This window comes from Ostrinia nubilalis, chromosome 27 (genome assembly GCF_963855985.1).
Source record: "Ostrinia nubilalis chromosome 27, ilOstNubi1.1, whole genome shotgun sequence".
NCBI lineage: Eukaryota > Metazoa > Arthropoda > Insecta > Lepidoptera > Crambidae > Ostrinia > Ostrinia nubilalis.
Window position 1 is genome coordinate 1,051,716 of NC_087114.1, and position 20,075 is coordinate 1,071,790.

The following is a 20,075-nucleotide window of genomic DNA, read 5'->3' on the forward strand; positions in this document are numbered from 1 at the left end:
TGTCAAATACTCGACGCACAGTGGAGCTACGGCTTTGGTGCCATAGTAACAAATGCTAAGGCAGACGTATTCTGTCAGAATACAGCACTTTTTTTTGTTGGCCGGCACTTTTGATTTTGGACCAAAAATATATGAAACGTGGATGATGTCCTTTACAAGATATAAAAGATGACCAACACAGAAATCAAGAATTACAAAAAGGAGAAGTTATTAAAGAAAAAGGAATTTACTACAAAAAGACTAGAAAATGGAAAAAGATTATACTGTCGGAGGAACTAAGTAAAAATTTAATAAGGGATGTTCATGACTCTTATTGTCACATTGGCAGAACTCAGATGATAAATAAAATAACTAAATTTTACACAGCAAAGAATATCATCACAAATATAAAACGAATTTGTGATGAATGTGAGATATGTATTAAGAATAAATCAAGGAGAAAACCAAAATACGGTTTAATGTCTCATTTAGGTCCCGCAACACGACCATTTGAAATTGTATCTATTGATACTATTGGAGGCTTTGGAGGATCACGGTCAACAAAAAAATATCTACATCTTCTAGTAGATCACTATACAAGATATGCTTATATTTCTACATCAAAGAGTCAAAGCTCCGGTGATTTTATTAAGCTAATGAAGAAGGTAACACAAAGTTACAACATACATATGGTATTAACGGATCAATATCCTGGTATAAATTCCAAAGAATTTAAGGAATTTCTTAGGAAGGAAAATATAAAACTGATTTTCACGGCTGTGGACACACCATTTTCAAATGGACTCAATGAACGACTTAATCAAACTTTAGTCAATAAAATAAGATGTAAAATAAATGAAGGTGAGAAAATAGCATGGAGTACTATCGCACAAAAATGTGTGGACAAATACAATGAGACAGAACATACTGTCACAAGATTTGCTCCAAAATACCTTTTGGAAGGGGATAATGTGAACATTTTGCCTATGGAATTGAAATCGAAGTGTACTAAAGAAGACCTGGAAAGAGATAGGAAGATAGCTCTGGAAAACACAATAAAATCTCACAATTATAATAAGAAGATATTCGACCAGCGTAGAGAAGACTATAAATTGGAAGAGGGAGATAGAGTCTACGTAGAGAACGGAAATCGATTGAATAGGAAGAAGATGGATGAATTGAGAATTGGTCCATACAAAATTTTGAAGAAGATATCAAACACAATCTATGAAGTAGATACCGGCCACCAGAAATCGGAATCAAAGGACAATGGGCAAAATGGTACCCGGCTCCAATAGATATGAGTCTAGTATCGTTTGAAAGGTCTTACCAAGATGAACAACTTTTACTATGACCACCAGCCTCAGATCTGGTTGTGTACGAAGATATTCATACTTTTTTGCAGAATGGTACCCGGCTCCAATAGTTAAGTTTGTAGTGTCATTTGAAAGGTCTTACCAAGACGAACAACATTTACTATGGCCACCAGCCTCAGATCTGGTTGCGTTCGAAGATAAAGATACTTTTTGTGTAACCTAAGTGTCATACAGTATGAAGGGGGACGCGCTCGGGGCAGGGCACCGACGAGATAGTCGGACGCGGTGAGGAAGACGGTGGGCGGGAGTTTGCATCGTGCGGTCCACACAGCTTATGACCGCAGTCTGTGGAGGAACACTATCTGTGGTTGCGATCCTCATCAGTGAGGGACCGAGGAAGAAGAAGAAGAAGTATCATACGTGTCCATCGTATGGTACTTAGGTTATGCGAGGCAGGAAGGGTTTACTGCTCCAACATCCTTCCTTAACTCTATAGTTATTGATGGGGATAGTTGTGAAATAAATATTTTTATTTAAAGAAGTACTACCCCCATTAATAAAAAGTTACACCTAGGAAGAACCTTGGATTAAAATGACATTTCCATACCAAATGACAATTTAAGCCAGAGTTCAACTAGGGTGTAACTTTTATTAATAAAGGGGTTAAAGTTTTATTACTTCTTAAGGGTTTTATGATGGGTTGCTAAAGCGAATAAACCCACAAGACCCAATAAGTCCAGCCACAAGATGGACCGACGACCTCATAAAGGTAGCGGGAAGGCGCTGGATGCAGGCCGCCACCAACCGGCCATTGTGGAAATCATTGGGGGAGGCCTATGTTCAACTGGATGTCCTATGGCTAAAATGATCATGATGATGATGATGAAAGCGAATAAAGGGCTAATAGCTTGGGTAGTTCATCGTAGGTATAATCCTTTCCTTTTCAATGCTTCTTTTAGTTATATTAATAGATTGTAGTCATAATACATACTCGTATACATGGATGATTGTGTTATACTTTCATTATAATACTTAGTGGAATTACTGCTTTCAAAACGTGAATTAGAACTGGCCCCATAGCAGACATTTTCCTACATCTAAAGGCCTTTTAAAATATATATTGGTTATGGCTATTGGAGCGGGTACCACTTTCCATACATTTGTGCCCATCATCCTTTCTATCACATTACAAAACTATACCCAATGCATAATGAATGAACAATTACTTAAAATAATTGTTCTCTCCTAGGGGGGGAGATGTAAAGAAAACCTATTTTGAGGTTGTCTTTGGTTTATTTTTTCTTTAAGAGTAAAATGTCATGTCACACGAGCATGTCATGTGTCATGGAGATGTATTTTATAAATTACCGATAAAATGTTAATATTGTTTTAAATCGGTTAATGAGACGGAATAAGAGCTTTGAATGTTAATTCTGTTATTTATTTTCAGGTGAGCTAACATTTTATTTAATAGAAAATTGAATTTTGTTTTGAAAACTGTAAAGTTAGGTTTTGAGCAATAAAACTGTTATTTATTTTCAGAAACGCATAAATGCTTTTATTTCGAACAATATCATTATAAATGTTTAGTTTTTTTTTTATTTATAAGCAAAATACCAATGTATTTGCAATACTTACATGTGGTAAATGACTTCATTGTTCCTGTAGTTCTTCGTTTCACTTATGTTATGTTACGACGCATTATCCAACAATATCGGAGAACATTTCCTCAGTACGACTGAATCGCGACTAACCTGGCGTCGCGGGCGATGTTCGTTTCTGGGCATATCGCGGAGACACGCGCCACGCCCCCGTTTCACATCTATTCCCTTCTATGATCTGAGGTAGTACATAAGAACTTATAGCTAGACGTTACGGCTGTGTTTTGGAAGTCGATCCGTTCCTTAGAATTTTTTCTGCTAATTTTTGCTGCGGCCTTCAAATGTTGGGTTTTTACTATTTACTTACAGTCAAGCTGTAGATCCAGGCTACAAAGGATTTGCATCGGCGGAAATAGTCCCGTAATTTATTAGTGGTTTAATAAAATAAATAGTAATGTAATAGTCCTGCTGATATCTGCTTATTTTCAAAGTCACATATTCATAATTCATACAAAAGATGGCATGATACTCGCGGCGCCAGTCCGCGCTCTCACTTCAAAGTTGCCGCCGTTCATCGTAAAGTTTATCTCTGACCTTGACTCCTGTCTGTCTGATCTGTTTTCGAGATCGAGGCGCCAGTCCGCTCTCTTATTATGGCGCCAATTCGGGCGAGTCTCACCTTGAAGTTCCCTCCGTTGAGCCAGGCCACGAGCGCGTCGAGCAGCTGCGCCGCCGCGTCGTGCGAGATGTCGGGCTCGCGGCGCACGAGCGCGGCCAGCTGCTCGCCCAGCTGCTGCCGGGGGCGCGAGGCCGGACGCACAGCGGCGGCGGCGACGCATAGAGATAGGCTTAGCTGGTCGAGGTCCACTAGCTAGAGTAACTATAGTTCGGCATGTTTACTAAGAAGAGGCACCCTTAAGACGCGACTAGCTGTCTGCGACGCTAGTCCGCGTCTTATCTTGCCAGGAACACGCCGCTAATCCTAAAGTGTCTTACTTTGACGTTACGTCCACGCTGTCTTTGAGTCACACTGGCGCCAGTCCACGCTCCAACCTTGATACTCGGCGCCAGTCCGCGCTCTAATCTTGACTCGCGGCGCCAATTAGGCCATGTCTGATGCTCTCGCCTTAAAGTTACCCTAAAGGACTGCTCTATAGCCGACAAAATTACTGAAAAATAGACTATTGCCACACTGTAAAGTGCTACAGCGCCAGTCAGTAATGTCAGTATCTCACCTTGAAGTTCCCTCCGTTGAGCCAGGCCACGAGCGCGTCGAGCAGCTGCGCCGCCGCGTCGTGCGAGATGTCGGGCTCGCGGCGCACGAGCGCGGCCAGCTGCTCGCCCAGCTGCTGCCGGAGGCGCGAGGCCGGACGCACAGCGGCGGCGGCGACGCATAGAGCTAGGCTTAGCTGGTCGAGGACGACTAGCGATTGTAACTAAGAAGAGGCACTCTTAAGGCGCGACTAGCTGTCTGCAGTGTTAAGCCAGCGCTAGTCGGCGTCTTATAGCAGCGCCGGCACCGCATAGAGCTAGATACCTTAGCTGTTCGAGGCTACTATGTAACTATGTCAACTAAGAAGAGGCACACTTAAGGCGCGACTAGCTGTCTACGACGCCAGTCGACGCCAGTCCGCGTTTTATCTTGCCACGCCAATCTGAAAGTGTCTTACTTTGACGTAGTCACGCTACGAGGTCTCATCTAGATATTGCAGGCGTTGAGTCACACTGGCGCCAGTCCGCGTTCTAACCTTGATACTCGGCGCCAGTCCGCGTTCTAACCTTGATACTCGGCGCCAGTCCGAGTACTAACCTTGACTCGCGGCGCCAATTCGGCCATGTCTGATGCTTTCGCCTTAAAGTTACCCTAAAGGACTGCGCTATAGCCGACAAAATTACTGAAAAATAGACTCTATTTTCACACTGTTAAGTGCTACAGCGCCAGTCAGTAATGTCAGTATCTCACCTTGAAGTTCCCGCCGTTGAGCCAGGCCACGAGCGCGTCGAGCAGCTGCGCCGCCGCGTCGTGCGTGACGTCAGAATGAAGCGACAGTCTTGTTACAGTACTTAGATGGTGGCGCCAATTCGGTTGCGTCTCACCTAGAAGTTACCCTAAAGGATTGCCCTAAAGCCGACAAAATTGCTGCAAAATAGACGCTATTGCCACACTGTTAAGTGTCACATTGCACTCTGCCCTCACCTTGAAGTTCCCGCCGTTGAGCCAGGCCACGAGCGCGTCGAGCAGCTGCGCCGCCGCGTCGTGCGAGATGTCGGGCTCGCGGCGCACGAGCGCGGCCAGCTGCTCGCCCAGCTGCTGCCGGAGGCGCGAGGCCGGACGCACAGCGGCGGCGGCGACGCATAGAGCTAGGCTTAGCTGGTCGAGGTCGACTAGCGATAGCAACTAAGAAGAGGCACTCTTAAGGCGCGACTAGCTGTTTGCGACGCTAGGGTGGCGCCAATATGCGACTCTCACGTTGTGAGACGCCTCGAGTGTTTAGAAACTGTGCCAGCCCTACAGGAGTAACAAGACGTCATAATAAAGTCTTCTCTCACTTTGAAGGGCCCCAGATCGCGCTCTAACCTAGCTAGGTAGCTACGAGCACAGCGCTAATTCAGGAGTGTCTCACCTTGATTCTTGGCGCCAGTCCGCGCTATAACCTTGACTCGCGGTGTCAAATCGGCCGTGTCTGTCGCTCTCACTTAGAAATTACCCAAGTAGTCCTACACAGTCTTGTAGGAGACATCACAGTGTATTCTGCCCTCACCCCACGCGTCTCACCTAGAAGTTACCCTAAAGGACTGCCCTATAGTCGACAAAATTGCAGCAAAATAGACTCTATTGTCACAGTGTTAAGTGCCACAGCTGTACTCTGCCCTCACCTTGAAGTTCCCTCCGTTGAGCCAGGCCACGAGCGCGTCGAGCAGCTGCGCCGCCGCGTCGTGCGAGATGTCGGGCTCGCGGCGCACGAGCGCGGCCAGCTGCTCGCCCAGCTGCTGCCGGAGGCGCGAGGCCGGACGCACAGCGGCGGCGGCGACGCATAGAGCTAGGCTTGGCTGGTCGAGGACGACTAGCGATTGTAACTAAGAAGAGGCACTATTAAGGCGCAGCGATAGTAACTATAGTTCGGCATGTTTACTAAGAAGAGACACCCTTAAGGCGCGACTAGCTGTCTGCGACGCTAGTCCGCGTCTTATCTTGCCAGGAACACGGCGCCAATCCTAAAGTGTCTTACTTTGACGTTACGTCCATGCTACGTATCCTTATGCCACACTGGCGCCAGTCCGCGCTCTAACCTTGATACTCGGCGCCAGTCCGCGCTCTATCCTTGATACTCGGCGCCAGTCCGCGCTCTAATCTTGACTCGCGGCGCCAATTAGACTATGTCTGATGCTCTCGCCTTAAAATTACCCTAAAGGACTGCCCTATAGCCGACAAAATTGTTGCAAAATAGATACTATCGCCACACTGTAAAGTGCTACAGCGCCAGTCAGTAATGTCAGTATCTCACCTTGAAGTTCCCGCCGTTGAGCCAGGCCACGAGCGCGTCGAGCAGCTGTGCCGCCGCGTCGTGCGAGATGTCGGGCTCGCGGCGCACGAGCGCGGCCAGCTGCTCGCCCAGCTGCTGCCGGAGGCGCGAGGCCGGACGCACAGCGGCGGCGGCGACGCATAGAGATACCTTAGCTAGTTTCCGAAGTCAACTAACAGTGACTAAGTAAGATGACACAATACGCCAGTCCAAGTGTCGCACCTTACCATGACTATGGCGCTAGTTCAGAAATGTCGCTGGCCGAGGTCGACTAGCTAGAGTGACTACGTAACTATGTCTAAGAAGAGGCACCCCTAAGGCCGCGACTAGCTGTCTGCAACGCTAGCCGGCGGCAGTCCGCGTTTTATCTTGACAAGAGCACGGCGCCAATCCGAAAGTGTCTTATTTTGACGTAGTCACGCTACGAGGTCTCACTCATAAATTGCAATCGTTGAGTCGCACTGGCGCCAGTCCGCGCTCTAACCTTGATACTCGGCGCCAGTCCGCGCTGTAAACTTGACTCGCGGCGTCAATTCGGCCGTGTCTGTCGCTGTCACTTAGAAATTACCCAAGCAGTCCTACACCGTCTTGTAGGAGACATCAGAGTGTATTCTGCCCTCACCCCACGAGTCTCACCTAGAAGTTACCCTAAAGGACTGCCCTATAGCCGACAAAATTGCTGCAAAATAGACTCTATTGTCACACTGTTAAGTGCCACAGCGGTACTCTGCCCTCACCTTGAAGTTCCCGCCGTTGAGCCAGGCCACGAGCGCGTCGAGCAGCTGCGCCGCCGCGTCGTGCGAGATGTCGGGCTCGCGGCGCACGAGCGCGGCCAGCTGCTCGCCCAGCTGCTGCCGGAGGCGCAAGTCCGGACGCACCAGCAGCGGCAGCGCCGCTTCCAGCGACGCCGGTTGTAAGTACGCCATCTGAGTAAGAACAGTGTGAACTGTAAATCGGAATGAGCGTAGGCGCACACTAGGCGACAGACGCGGCGACTAAAGCCCGGTCTGTGAGCACGTAGAATTTTGTCCAATGACCCCAAGCTACCCATCCTTATCGCTTGCGCGTAATTATGTTGCTGTCGCGCTCGCACACTCACTGCAAGCGCCCGTCGCACAGTCGCGACAGCAATATGATTACGCGCGAGCGATAAGGATGGGTAGCTTGGGGTCATTGGACAAAATTTTACGTGCTCACAGACCAGACTATAGACGCGACGACAGGCTGCGGTCGACAATTTCATATATTTTGTTAAAGCCAGGCATACTTGGCGTCAGAGTCGCGACGACAAGCTAATCATATGAAATTGTGCCAGTGTGCACCCTTAAGCTCTCTGTGGCGCCAATTGGCGAGCGCAAGTACGATACGATGATTTAAGTTGATAATCAATGAGTTGGCGCCGTTGGCAAGTCTCGTTAGTTACACATAAGCGCATACTGTGTGCCTACATTTAAGCTCTCACTTAAGCACTTTGGCGCCAACTGGCGAGCGCAAGTACGATAGACAGTTGGCGCCGTTGGCCAGTCTCGTCAATTACACGTGCAAATACAATCGTTTTATTAGACGATCGAGAGACAGAATTTCGTCAAAAGCGCCAAGTATAAATAGAACAGTCTTTCATACTTTCACTCATCAGTATGCGCCTTGTCTTGGCGACTGGCCATTGGCGCCGGCGCCAACTAGTGAGTGAAAATATGACTGTTTTTTTATTGTACTTGCGCTCAACAGTTGGTGACAATATCAAAGTCATTAAAACTCATTTTATTTTTGCAAGTAGGCTTTTAAAAAGCACTTTTCCCCAATTACCGTAAATAGTGTAAAGGAATTCCTAGACACAAAATTTGCATGCTGATATTGTTAAGCAGAATAGTAGCACTTTACCTAAATTTAACACCAAAACCATTGTACCTATTCTTTGCAAATAAATACTTTGACTTTGACTTTGACTACCTTACAGGTTAGTGGCGTTAACTGGGTGACTGGAAAAATAAATGTATTTTTAAAAAGCTGTCCATTAAGCTTTTGTCGTTCGTTGCAAATAGCATTCGCAATAATGATGAATTTTGAGTTCATCCATCCATAGAGTTGAGGGGCGTCCCATTACGCTTACCTACTTGTCTTTAAGATTTTTTTTTCTTAAATCTAACCTGTAACCTGTTCAAAATATCATAAAATCCAACTCACCTTTTACCAATGTGTCAGCTGCAGATTCGAGTATGTACCGTCATATAAAAGTGTCCAACATTGGGGGCCTGTCATCGCACAAACTATAGCTAAGATCACAGAATACGCTGGAGGCACTGGGTCTTCGTCACATTGTCTTTACAACTGTTTTTGTTGCTCTGTGGAACAAGAATGTGTTACAGTTGGGACTCTAGGCCTTGTCCATGAAGGCGAATTCGCCGCGAATGTCTACGCGCGAACAGTGTTCGCCGAACACGAGCGTATGTGTGACGCGATTTGTCTTGTGGACGCAATGTATTGGCTGCTAGTATCTCGCCAACGTGCGTAGGATTCGCGGCGAATTCGCCCTCCTGGACACGGCCTTAGTCTTGACGTAGCTTGACCATGACCATAACCTTATTGTTAGCTCCTTTGAAATAGCTGAGGGTAGTGGAGCCCTAGCATGTGGTAACAGTGGTCAAGCTACAGTCATGATCCAACCGGTTGCAAAGGTCAAACGTTAATGCATTTATCGAGTAAATGCATGAGAAAACAAACAATAATCAAAACAAATAACGGGCCTATTAATCATATTACAGAAAATAATCCACTTAAGGTAAAGAACACAAAAACATTCGAGATAATTTAAAACTGAGAGCAAGAAAACTCAAACGCGACTTCGTCGTTTGTCGCAAAACCAGAACTAGAAAAGGACATTTTTTCATGTCTGAACTGTTCAGGTAAAGAACGGAATCTGCACCCACTTCGTTCAAGACAATTCACCAAACCACTCAGCCATTGGGACCATCAACAAACGAAATACTGTCTAACCAAAATAACTTCTAAGAGTTAACTTATTTCTAAACAGGTTAAAAGATAACTCTGTATATTTCTACTTATTTATAACTTATCCCAAACCTATCAAGTAACAGCAGTCAAAACTCATAATCGGTCAAAACCACTTTTGACTGAAAAAATCGGCCAAAAGTGATATTGACCAAGGCCATCAGTCAAAACCACTTTTGACCGATTTTTTCACAACAACACATACAGCGATTAGACAGTGCCTGTCTACCTGACAAACAGCGTTGTCGCGTGTCTCTTTAAAGACCGGGATAAAAACTATTCTACGAGTGACCTAGTCCAATGTAAGAGTATTTGAAGCCATAAAAACATTACACAACACTAATGATGCTCGTTTGAAGTATAATGAGTATAATAGAATCAAAGTACCAAAAATATAGATCAGTTTGAACTCATAAATAACTGCTGAAAGTGGCAGACATTTGTTTGGTTTCGATTCCGAGGTAGGCAGTAGGTTAATACTTTGATGATTAACGTTAAATTTTTCAAAAGTTGGCAATCATAATAATTTTGAAATCTTTAGACAGGATCATTAGTTTTTTTATGACACCACCGATGTTCACGCAAAACTACTGAAAGGATTTTTATGAAACTTGAGATAAATATGGTTTCATCATCGTCATTTCAGCCACAGGACGTCCACTGCTGGACAATGGCCTCCCCCAAGGATTTCCACGACCATTCCTACGCTTCCTGCGACCTTCACCAGATCGTCGGTCCACCTTTTTCTATAATAGTAAGACACGGGTCTTAACGCGACGTTTATTAATGAGCTACATTATGTACTCACGGCTTGACGTTTCAGCTGTGATGCTGCAGCCGAGGTCACAAGCAGACAAGCGTTAAGACCCGTTACTATTTTAGTTGAAATGGAACGCGAAAGTTTAAAACCACCTTTTTCTATTTATAAACAACTCAACAAACACACCTGGCTGTACTTGTTTATAGCCCATTTGCGATCAATGTCAAATTGTCAATTGAACGTAATAGCTGTGATAACCTGCGACCCCGGCTTGGTGATGTCATAAGATGCTTTAGATAACGGCCCACACTAGAGAAAAAACAAGATGGGAGAACTATTTGTATTTTGTAAACTGACATAAGACTTGTATGATGTGGTCCCAGAGGCTCTCCATAGACTGCACTTTTTCTCGGCCGATAGATTAATCAGTATGAACATGCAAGAAAGTGCGCACATTACATCGATTTTGTGCCAATTAGGGATTGCAATCTCGCGAGATCTCGTTCTCGCGGAGATCTCGGCCTTTTTTAGCGAGATTGATTTCCAAAATAACACACGAAACTGCCAATCTCGCGAGATCACGAAATTGGCGAGATCTCGCAGTATTGTTAATCATAATCTCGCGGGATCTCGCTTGAGCCCCAATTTCGCGAGATTTGCATTCCCTAATGCCGATTCCTTATCCAAAGTAACAATCGGCCAACTAAAAATCTGAATCTCAAGACTGTCGCTCATGTCATCTCCAGTATCTTGTAGTAAGTAAAAGGGATGCAAGATGAGTCTGGAGGGTCTATTTAGGTATTTAAAAACCGGTCAATTGCGAGTCCAACTCGCGCACTAACGGTTCCGTAAAAAATGGGATGGAACAACATCACGTATTTTCGGATTTTTGCCTTTACTTGTGCTGTAAAGAAAGATACCTTCCCTCTAGGTAAATTTGATGATTCTAGGCCTACGTAGCAACGACATAATAACAGCTATTATGATGCGCCAAGGCGTCTGACCTGCCTCAATAAATATTAATGTGTAATAAGTCGCATAATGAAAATAATGTCGTACAGTCTTCAAAGACCATGAACTTATACGTCCAAAAATATAAGTCCTATAAAAGATAGGTCAAAAGTCAAATGAAATGAGTCTATCTAGGCATTTCGACCTAGGCTCAGGCTCACATTGAGTTGTAAATATTTACAATCTCCAACATAGCTCCAAGGTTCAAAAGTCAAGGTTTAAGTTGCAGAATAAAAATGATAAATTAGTTTAGTAATAAAGACAACCTTAGCATCGACAGGGTTATTCCGAAAAACGTTTCGAATGTGGCCATCTCTCTCACGCAAAGCGAGAAGCCAGCACGAGCGACAGTGACAGATAGACCAGAAACTACGTAGCGTTTCGGAGTAGGCCTCTTGTAACTGCTTCTTTGGAGGTCGACCGGCACCGCCTATGTCGTCTTGAATTAACTTGCAACCCTCGGCATGCGGGTATAAAACATTACTCTCCTTTTCCTCGCGTAATTGGGTAAAATTGGTGTTGATTATGGGTCATCATCATCATCATCTCAGCCATACATAGGACGTCCACTGCTCAACAGAGGCCTCCCCCATTCCCAATGCTTTCCATCTTGCCCGGTTGGTAGCGGCCTGCGTCCAGCGCCTCCCTGCTACCTTTATGATGTCGTCGGTCCACTTTGTGGGTGGACGTCCCACGCCGCGTTTTCCGGTACGCGGCCTCCACTCCAGAACCTTGCTGCCCCATCGGCCGTCAGTTCTGCGTGCTATGTGCCCTGCCCATTGCCACTTCAGCTTGCTAATCTGTCGGGCTATGTCAGCGACTTTAGTTCGTTTACGGATATCCTCATTTCTGATTCGATCTCGATTATGGATGCACGCCAAAATTAAGAGACCCGATGCAACGTTCGTTTGTATTAGTAAACTAGATGTGCCCGCGACTTTGTGCGCTTGGAACTCGTAATTTTCCCAAGTTTTCCCACCGTTTGAACCTTCCCTGGACTACGACAATCATTTCAAAACCAAAATCTGCCAAATCGGTCCAGCCGTTCCCGAGTTTTTGCGAGACTAACGCACAGCAATTCATTTTTATTAGAGAAAGAAGATAGGTAAAAGGTACCTAGATGTTCTTCACCTAGACTTCATCTAAATATCTATGAAATTCGATTTAGTAGCAAAAACGGTCAGTGTTAGTTTCGCATTAAAATAAATAATGTAACCCGACCAGTTTATAAATATTGCAAGAGACGTTGACTTTTTGCGATATTTCTTAAATAATCAAATCCACCGCATAACGAAATTTTAACGGATTAAAATTATGATATCCATTCACAATGAAAGTGCTAGACTGGGCATGACACAATGGAAATACACTGAGTGGGTCCACTCTACAGCTTAATTACACTAGTTTACAAGGTTTTTTACCCAGAGATGAAACTGATATGTATCGGTAGAGTTATTAACCCTTACTTAAAAACTGAACTTAGAAAAAATTTAGGACGTCAAATTTTGTAAATATTGATTATTTTAATTTCTATCATTTTTATACATTTATCTCTAAAAACAATCAAAAATAAGTCGTGTTACTCCTTCATTTATACTGATTAGTATCAGTTTCCCTTATTATAGACCAGCAGCAATCCACTAACATATTTTTATCCCAAATTCCTTGGTATCTTTCCTCAAAAACCTTCAAATCCTGGTGAAAACTTTCGCCATGCTCAACACTCACGCATCCCAGGTTCTCAGGAAAAAAATCCAGGCGAGAATGTAAAAAATGAATTTTTAACGACTTATTCACACCCATTCTTTAGTAATTCCTCAATAATTTGAAAACAATTTCTACGTAATTCTCAGATACATTTATATTTTCCCAGGAAACTTTTCATTGCTGCTTTAAATTAATACCAAGATTACCAAGTATCTTTCCCTTACTGGAATTGCTGCTGGGTATAATGACGGATAAAGAACTCCTTCAGATTGTAGCACAGGTTTTGTGACTGATACAACATCAGGATATTGTATGTTCTTGGTTTTTGTTGTTAAAACCTGCGGTTTCAGTAAGGGAGAAGTAACAGTCAGTAGAGTGATTTGTTGATTCTCTCCATAACATTGGGGTGCCGATTCGTATATGTTTTCTTTTTCCTGCAGCCTAGTGCAATAACATATTTCTCAAATTTTCGCACACTACACCAGGAACCCATTTTTTATCAGGTTTGTTACCGAGATTTGAAAGCAATAGAAATAGGCCCGTTTTACGGCCTCAGTGATTGGTCTCTTATTTTTTGTCAATATAATTTGACCACAAACTTAGCAAAAGTTATTTGGGCTTAATTTACACTGCCTTGGTGACATTTTAAAACAAGTGAAAATGTTAAAATAATACTTAAACGCAATTAAAATAAAGTAGAAACTCCGACACGGCTAACAAGACAGCTTACTTAGGTTAATGTGGATATCTCAAAAACTTGACGTGATAAAAGTTTAAGACATATATTTTTGTAATAAGGGGGCTGGTAGCAAACACACCCAATATGAATTATCTTTGGGTAAAAGAAAAACTTTTTTTTTGTAAACTAGTGTTATTATTACTGACGGGATTGCTACCATGCCTTAATTTTGAGTTTGCGAAAGAGGGTAGACCGATCGAACGTCGACCCATTGGGATCTTTTTTGCTTCCCCTTACCTTCATTCTCTCTATCCACAAAAATCCTAGTGGATCAAGTGCTTGGATTAGAGGGACCTAACCTATCTTCTGGTGTCGGATAAGCCGACTCCAGGAGACCCATCCTAGTTCTCGCTAGCGCGTCGCATTCGCACAGTAGGTGTTTCATGGACTCCTCGTGTTCTCCACATGTGAGTCCATGACACCTACTGTTTATCTAGTTACTTTCCTAGATCCGTATTTTGACGGATTCGAATCGGACGTAGTGCGATTTCGTATTCGTACATCCCATACCCGTTCGCGCTAAGTTTGCCGGTCCGTGGAATGCGCGTCCCCTCCCCCGACCGCGATTAAACGCAATTACTTAGTGATTAAACGCAATTAATGTGTCTTATTTTACGCAAATACACATTTTTTATCAATAATAATAAATAAAAAATATTTTAAATATAGTTTGATAAAGTTATAGACGCTTCCCTTCGAGTGACGTTATATCGCCAGCGGCAAACTTAAAGCGAACGGATAGTAGTGCGAGTTGGTATATTCGTACATCTCTTAAAAGTAAGGTTGAGTTCATCTCAACTGTGACAAACTTGAAATTGTTCCCACGATTATGTTTGAAAGTATGTATGTGAAAAAATAACTAATTGGCATAGCTTGTTAAAATTTTTGAGCATTAGAATTCCTTTACATGAGGAAACTATGGTTTCCTAGGTCTAGACACTATTTGCACTAATATTGTAAGAAAAGATTTGATTGTTTGTATTGAATACGCTCCGAAACTACTGGACAGATTTGAAAAATTCTTTCACCAATAGAATCCTACAATATTTCTGATGAACATAGGCTGTACGAAGTTCGCCTGGTCAGCTATTTCATAATACAGGGGCTATATTAAATTGGACTTTTAATTTAATGGACATAAGGTTGGATTTGCAGTGGGGACCAATATTTGAGGAAAAACATTTTCAAATTACTAATATATTAGTAACTTGAATGAGCTTTGATTCATTCATTTTAAACCTAATTAATCAATTGAAACTACATAGTAGGTAAATACATTGTTTCTAGCACAAATTATGTTACTAACCAAGTACATAATTATTACCTACTAATCAGTCAGTATTATGTATTGTTTTTACTGTAATAGTATTATAAAGATATATCAAGATAAGAAGTATGTAATAACCATAAATACCAAGGTATTTGGTTAACAGTTAAGATAATCTTTTAAAATATAATTTTATGGGAAATATTCCCATAGGTACTTTTGTTCAAACCTTACATAGGATAAAGATTATTTATAATCTATTGTTAAATCAACCATTGATAGAAATAAAAAATATGATTTGTAAGGCACTAAAAAAATAAGTTTTTACAAACATTAAATTAAAAAACAACAGTAAACATTGCAAAATGATTACAAAAAATAGTAACTTAGTACAAAAGAGTACTTGCATAAATAAACAGTTTGATTTTGAATTTGACTAGGACCAGTTTTATTTGGGATGTGTAAGACAAGTGCCCTGAAAAGGGCCATACTAAAAGTATTTTGATTTGATTTGAATCTTAACTAAACAAAACCTACAAGTGGACAAATAAGAACCTAATTATAAACCTCCTTAGTGATTCACTAACTAAATATAACTGGGGCTGTGGGAGGCACACAGTCCGTATAAGTAGAAGGGTCAGTTCGTATAGGGCTGCCACTTCGGTATTATTAGCAGCTTGCAATTCAATATAGAAAAACAGGTTTTTTTACATGGTAATTCCAGTTCAGAGAGGTCCAGTGTGAACACAATAATCTCTCCCCAAAACACACACACAGTTACATACTTATTTTTTACCTACACACTGTACAACCCTGGTTTTCCTGAATAAATAAATAAAACATTGTGCCTTACAGGGTTTATAATTGTATCTGTACCATACCACCTCTGTAACATTATTGATGCAATAAATAATTGAGTATTAAGTATTGAATTGGTTTAAATCCTGTTCAGAAAAGTTTAAAAAAAATTAGGAAATCATAGGTTGGAGATGAGAAGTATGGGGATGACTATTTAAATTCTATTGTCAAAACAATGCTTTTAACCATGGTCATGTTATTTCTCATGTCAAATGGCACACACAAAAAGTAAGTAGATTCCTACATAATGTTAAATAAGACAGTCCAGCATGACTTCTCGTTAAGACATGCAAAACCAAGGTCTTTATATTTCAGAAATTTATTTCTTTTTGGACCAACAACAGGTAAATCAACTGAGTATGTAGGGACACACAAGAACAGTTTTCTGGATAATATTTGATTATTTTTAGCTTTTTAATGTTAAAGTTACTTCAGCAGAGACTGTTCATCATCACAAACAGGTCATATAGTCTCCACTGAAAGTAGAAAATCCTCTCTAATTTATGATAAGGAAATAGAGGATTTGGGCTACACCCCCCATGTTGGCCAGACAGTTAGGAAGATAAAGATAAAGATAGATATTTATTTACATAAACATGTGTGAAAACATATTACAGAGATAATTTGGTCTTACAGTTTTAACAGGTGATACAACATGTTTTACTAAGATATTGGCATGTAAATGATATGTCAAGTAAGAATGTCAATAATACATTAAAATTCATAATAACAATAGGTACATCTGATAATTGATAATAAAAGTAAAATTATATTTAAATTAGTCAAATTTTGTCACTCAAGAAGTACAGAATAATAGGCCTTGTCAATTAGAAAATGTTTAAGTTTCTTTTTAAACATAACATTATGTGCTTGTTTTAAGTTTTCTGGGATTTTATTATATATTTTTGGTGCCATACAGATAATTACTTTTATTTAATAATGTGGTTTTGGCCAAATGTAAGCAAAGACGGTCCCCACTGCGGCGGAAGGAGGTTACATACTGTTCTTTTTCTTCTGGTCGTGTCAACAACAAAACTACATGGTGTCAGCCCAAAACTCCACCACAAGAGTGGAGTTTTCAGTAGCCTATACATACTGTTAAATTAATATTGTTAATGAAATATTAATTGGCAGAATAATAAATTCATGCACACCTAGTGGTCTTCTAACTTTAAGAGAAACTCTAAGAGCAATAAGGTTCCAATGAGTCATAGATGATCCTCGAAGTGAAATTAAATAAGAGATTTGTTAGCTCTTAGTAATCCCAACTAATATTATAAATGCGAAAGTAATATTTAATAACTAGCTTTCCGCCCGCGGCTTCGCCCGCGTGGAATTTTGTCTGTCACAGAAAAACTTTATCGCGCGCGTCCCTGTTTCAAAAACCGGGATAAAAACTATCCTATGTTCTTTCCCGGGACTCAAACTATCTCTATGCCAAATTTCATCAAAATCGGTTGCGAGGTTTAAGCGGGAAAGCGTAACAGACAGACAGACAGACAGAGTTACTTTCGCATTTATAATATTAGTTGGGATAATGTGGTATTTGCTGATAGGTGTGCTTTGCAAGATGTGACACTGCAATAAATATTGATTCTAAGGTGGTACGGTTATGAATAAAGGCAAGGAAAATGAGTATTGAGTACCTAATTTTAAGCTTCAGAATCTGCATAAATTAGAAATGCAAAATGGTTTAGATTTATTCAACTCTTCTGGAAACATTATTTTGATTTGTTGTCAATAGAATAAGATCACTGTTGAACTACAGTGTGTCAATGTAAATAAGCAGATATCATTCTAAAAATAAGATAAGATTAAGCTTCATATCACAGGAATGAAAAGTAAATAAGCCAGTAAGATAAACATAGCTTAATTACTTTCAATTCATACTTAATTAGACTAATTGGAACAATTTTAAGGTATGGGGTGTGTTAAATAGTTTATATTGGAGTAAAATTATTGATGTTGATGAGCCATATTTATGTTTTCCTGCCATTTTATGTGTGTGAAGGTGTGCAGCAGTGTGTCATGATGTCATCAACTCAACTCAATTGAGGCTACAGAATGAAAATGTTTCAAATGTGTCATTGAGCACACATAATTAATAAAGTACACATTGTATAGTAACTTTAAAGTGTTAATTGGAGCCTGGATTGTTCGTTTAACGTTTTGGAAGGACATTCGACGGACGATACACGAAATATGCGACAAGTTTTGCCAAGATGCCTCGACAAAAGATCTGTCAATGAAGAGTTAGCAACCCGATGTCGAGTGTGGGAAAGTCGAAATGCAATGAAAATATGCAAATACAGACCGATTCACATCCACGTACAAACTCACGGCTCGATCACGACGAAAACAAAGAAGCAACAAAGATAATCGTAGAGAATTTGCCAATATGACGAGACATTTCCATTTTGGTTGTGACCTTTGCAACAAAAAACACTTCCTTACACCACACACAGACACTGCACGGTAAACACAATTTTGTAAACGTTCGTAAAACTTAAAACACAAACACAAGAAATAATACAAAGAGTTTTCCCGTCGCGTAAAACGTCTCACCGTTTCAAAATCAAGAAAAATTTAGCGATATCGCGCATGCCCAACAAAAATTTACATCACGTGACCTGTCATGGCGTCATTCAATTGAGTTTTTTTAACATTTTGCAATCTGCACTGTGGAATTCAAATTGTACAGCTTATATTATTTTATGCTAAAATAAATTACTTTTTGCTGTATGAAATAGTAAAATATTTCTTTGTTTATTAAATTTTTAATTATTGATAAGTTTTATAAAATCATCAAAAGATTTTTTTTTCAACGAAGCGTATGTAAGCGCCATCTGTTGTGGAGTAGCTGAAGTTTTTATAGCATAAGACCACAGATTACTTAAACCTAAAAAAACTCAGATTAAAAGTTCATCAACGCCCTCTATTGACAAGCAATAATACTTTCTTTTTGTTGACTTTGTAGGTCAGCCATGTGATGGGTGACCGGCGACCGACCGCCCCTTTCTTTCAGGGTGCATTACATTGAGTTATAATGTACTACGTATAGTTCCAAAATACTGGACTGTCCTGTCGATGACATTGACAGTGGGGCGCCACCGTCAATACCGGATCGCTGGTTCAGATTTTTGCCATGTTGGAAACCATATAGTTGAACGATGGTAGCGCCCCCCTGTCATTGAGTTTGGTGGGACAGTTCAGCGTGGGTCATCTATACTAGAGAAGACATGTCAACTAGATTGTTTCTGGCACGCAATGTGGTCCATGGACCGATCTTCAATTAGTATGTGCCCAGCGGTTGCTGTGACAACACGCTTGGGTGCAGTTTTGTTTTTTGAAAATATGCCATCCTATACACGAAAATACTGTTCAAATAACTCCAGAAACATATTAAGTAAAAATCAAGGAATGACTTTTTACCATTAAGTTGTACATTTATGCACTTTAAAACACTAATTTAATTTTAATTTGTCAATTACAATTCGTGACCGCGGCGGCAGCCATTTTACGAAAATTTCAAAGAATAAAAATCGCAGACTTGACACTGACGCATAAATTAGTATACGAATGGAAGGTTAAATAAAGCAATAAAAAGATTTTTTTTAATGATAATTAGCAATTTGTATTGCACAAATTACTAATAGTCCCGTCCAGCCCCTCGTGTTAAGCTAAGTAAGCTTGGGTTATGAGTGGGCTCACACAATAGTCGTGCGGCATCATGGATCAAACCACGATCGAATCCACAGGAATCTCACTGCTGTTGTTCGTATGCGACTGGTTAGTTAGTAAATCACCCTAATTATTGACACCTAGTTCACGAGATAGGCTAAAATTATAATAATTATACAGTGTGTCTGGTCACCAGTGTCCGACCCGTTAGGGCACAGTAATAATTATGATCAATTTTATCGACAAATCCACTGATAAAACATTTTATCCCTACTATTAAAAAATTACAGCTATTTTAATTTTTTTAGTTTCTGAGTCCGGATGGATTCATTTATTTAGCAAAATCTACCGATGTACAGGACCTATAAGTATAAAAGTGAATTCGTTCAATAGCTGAAAAGTAAGCAATAAGTTGTCATCAAAAAGTTTACCAAAAGCTCCCATTTAAATTTTTTAGGAACACTTGAACGTAAAAAAAATGATGCTCCTTTTTAGAGATTTCAATGTTACAAAAAAACTAGAAAGTGAACTTACCTTTTTTCCATTATTGGATGCACTAAGTCATTATCTAAAAACTGATAAAATACCTTGGCTTTAAATCAACTAATCTAGGTGCTAGCTAC

The 20,075-nt window shown here is 41.0% G+C and overlaps 1 long non-coding RNA gene across 1 annotated transcript; it reads right to left on the reverse strand.

The window, feature by feature from the left end:
* Positions 1-7,160: 7,160 nt before the first annotated feature.
* On the reverse strand, positions 7,161-18,460 carry LOC135084873 (uncharacterized). The gene is made up of 3 exons (XR_010259957.1): positions 18,226-18,460; positions 8,605-8,762; positions 7,161-7,346 (listed from the first exon to the last, which is right to left on the reverse strand). It is a non-coding gene; the product is annotated as an uncharacterized LOC135084873 (long non-coding RNA).
* Between the last annotated feature and the right edge of the window lie 1,615 nt (positions 18,461-20,075).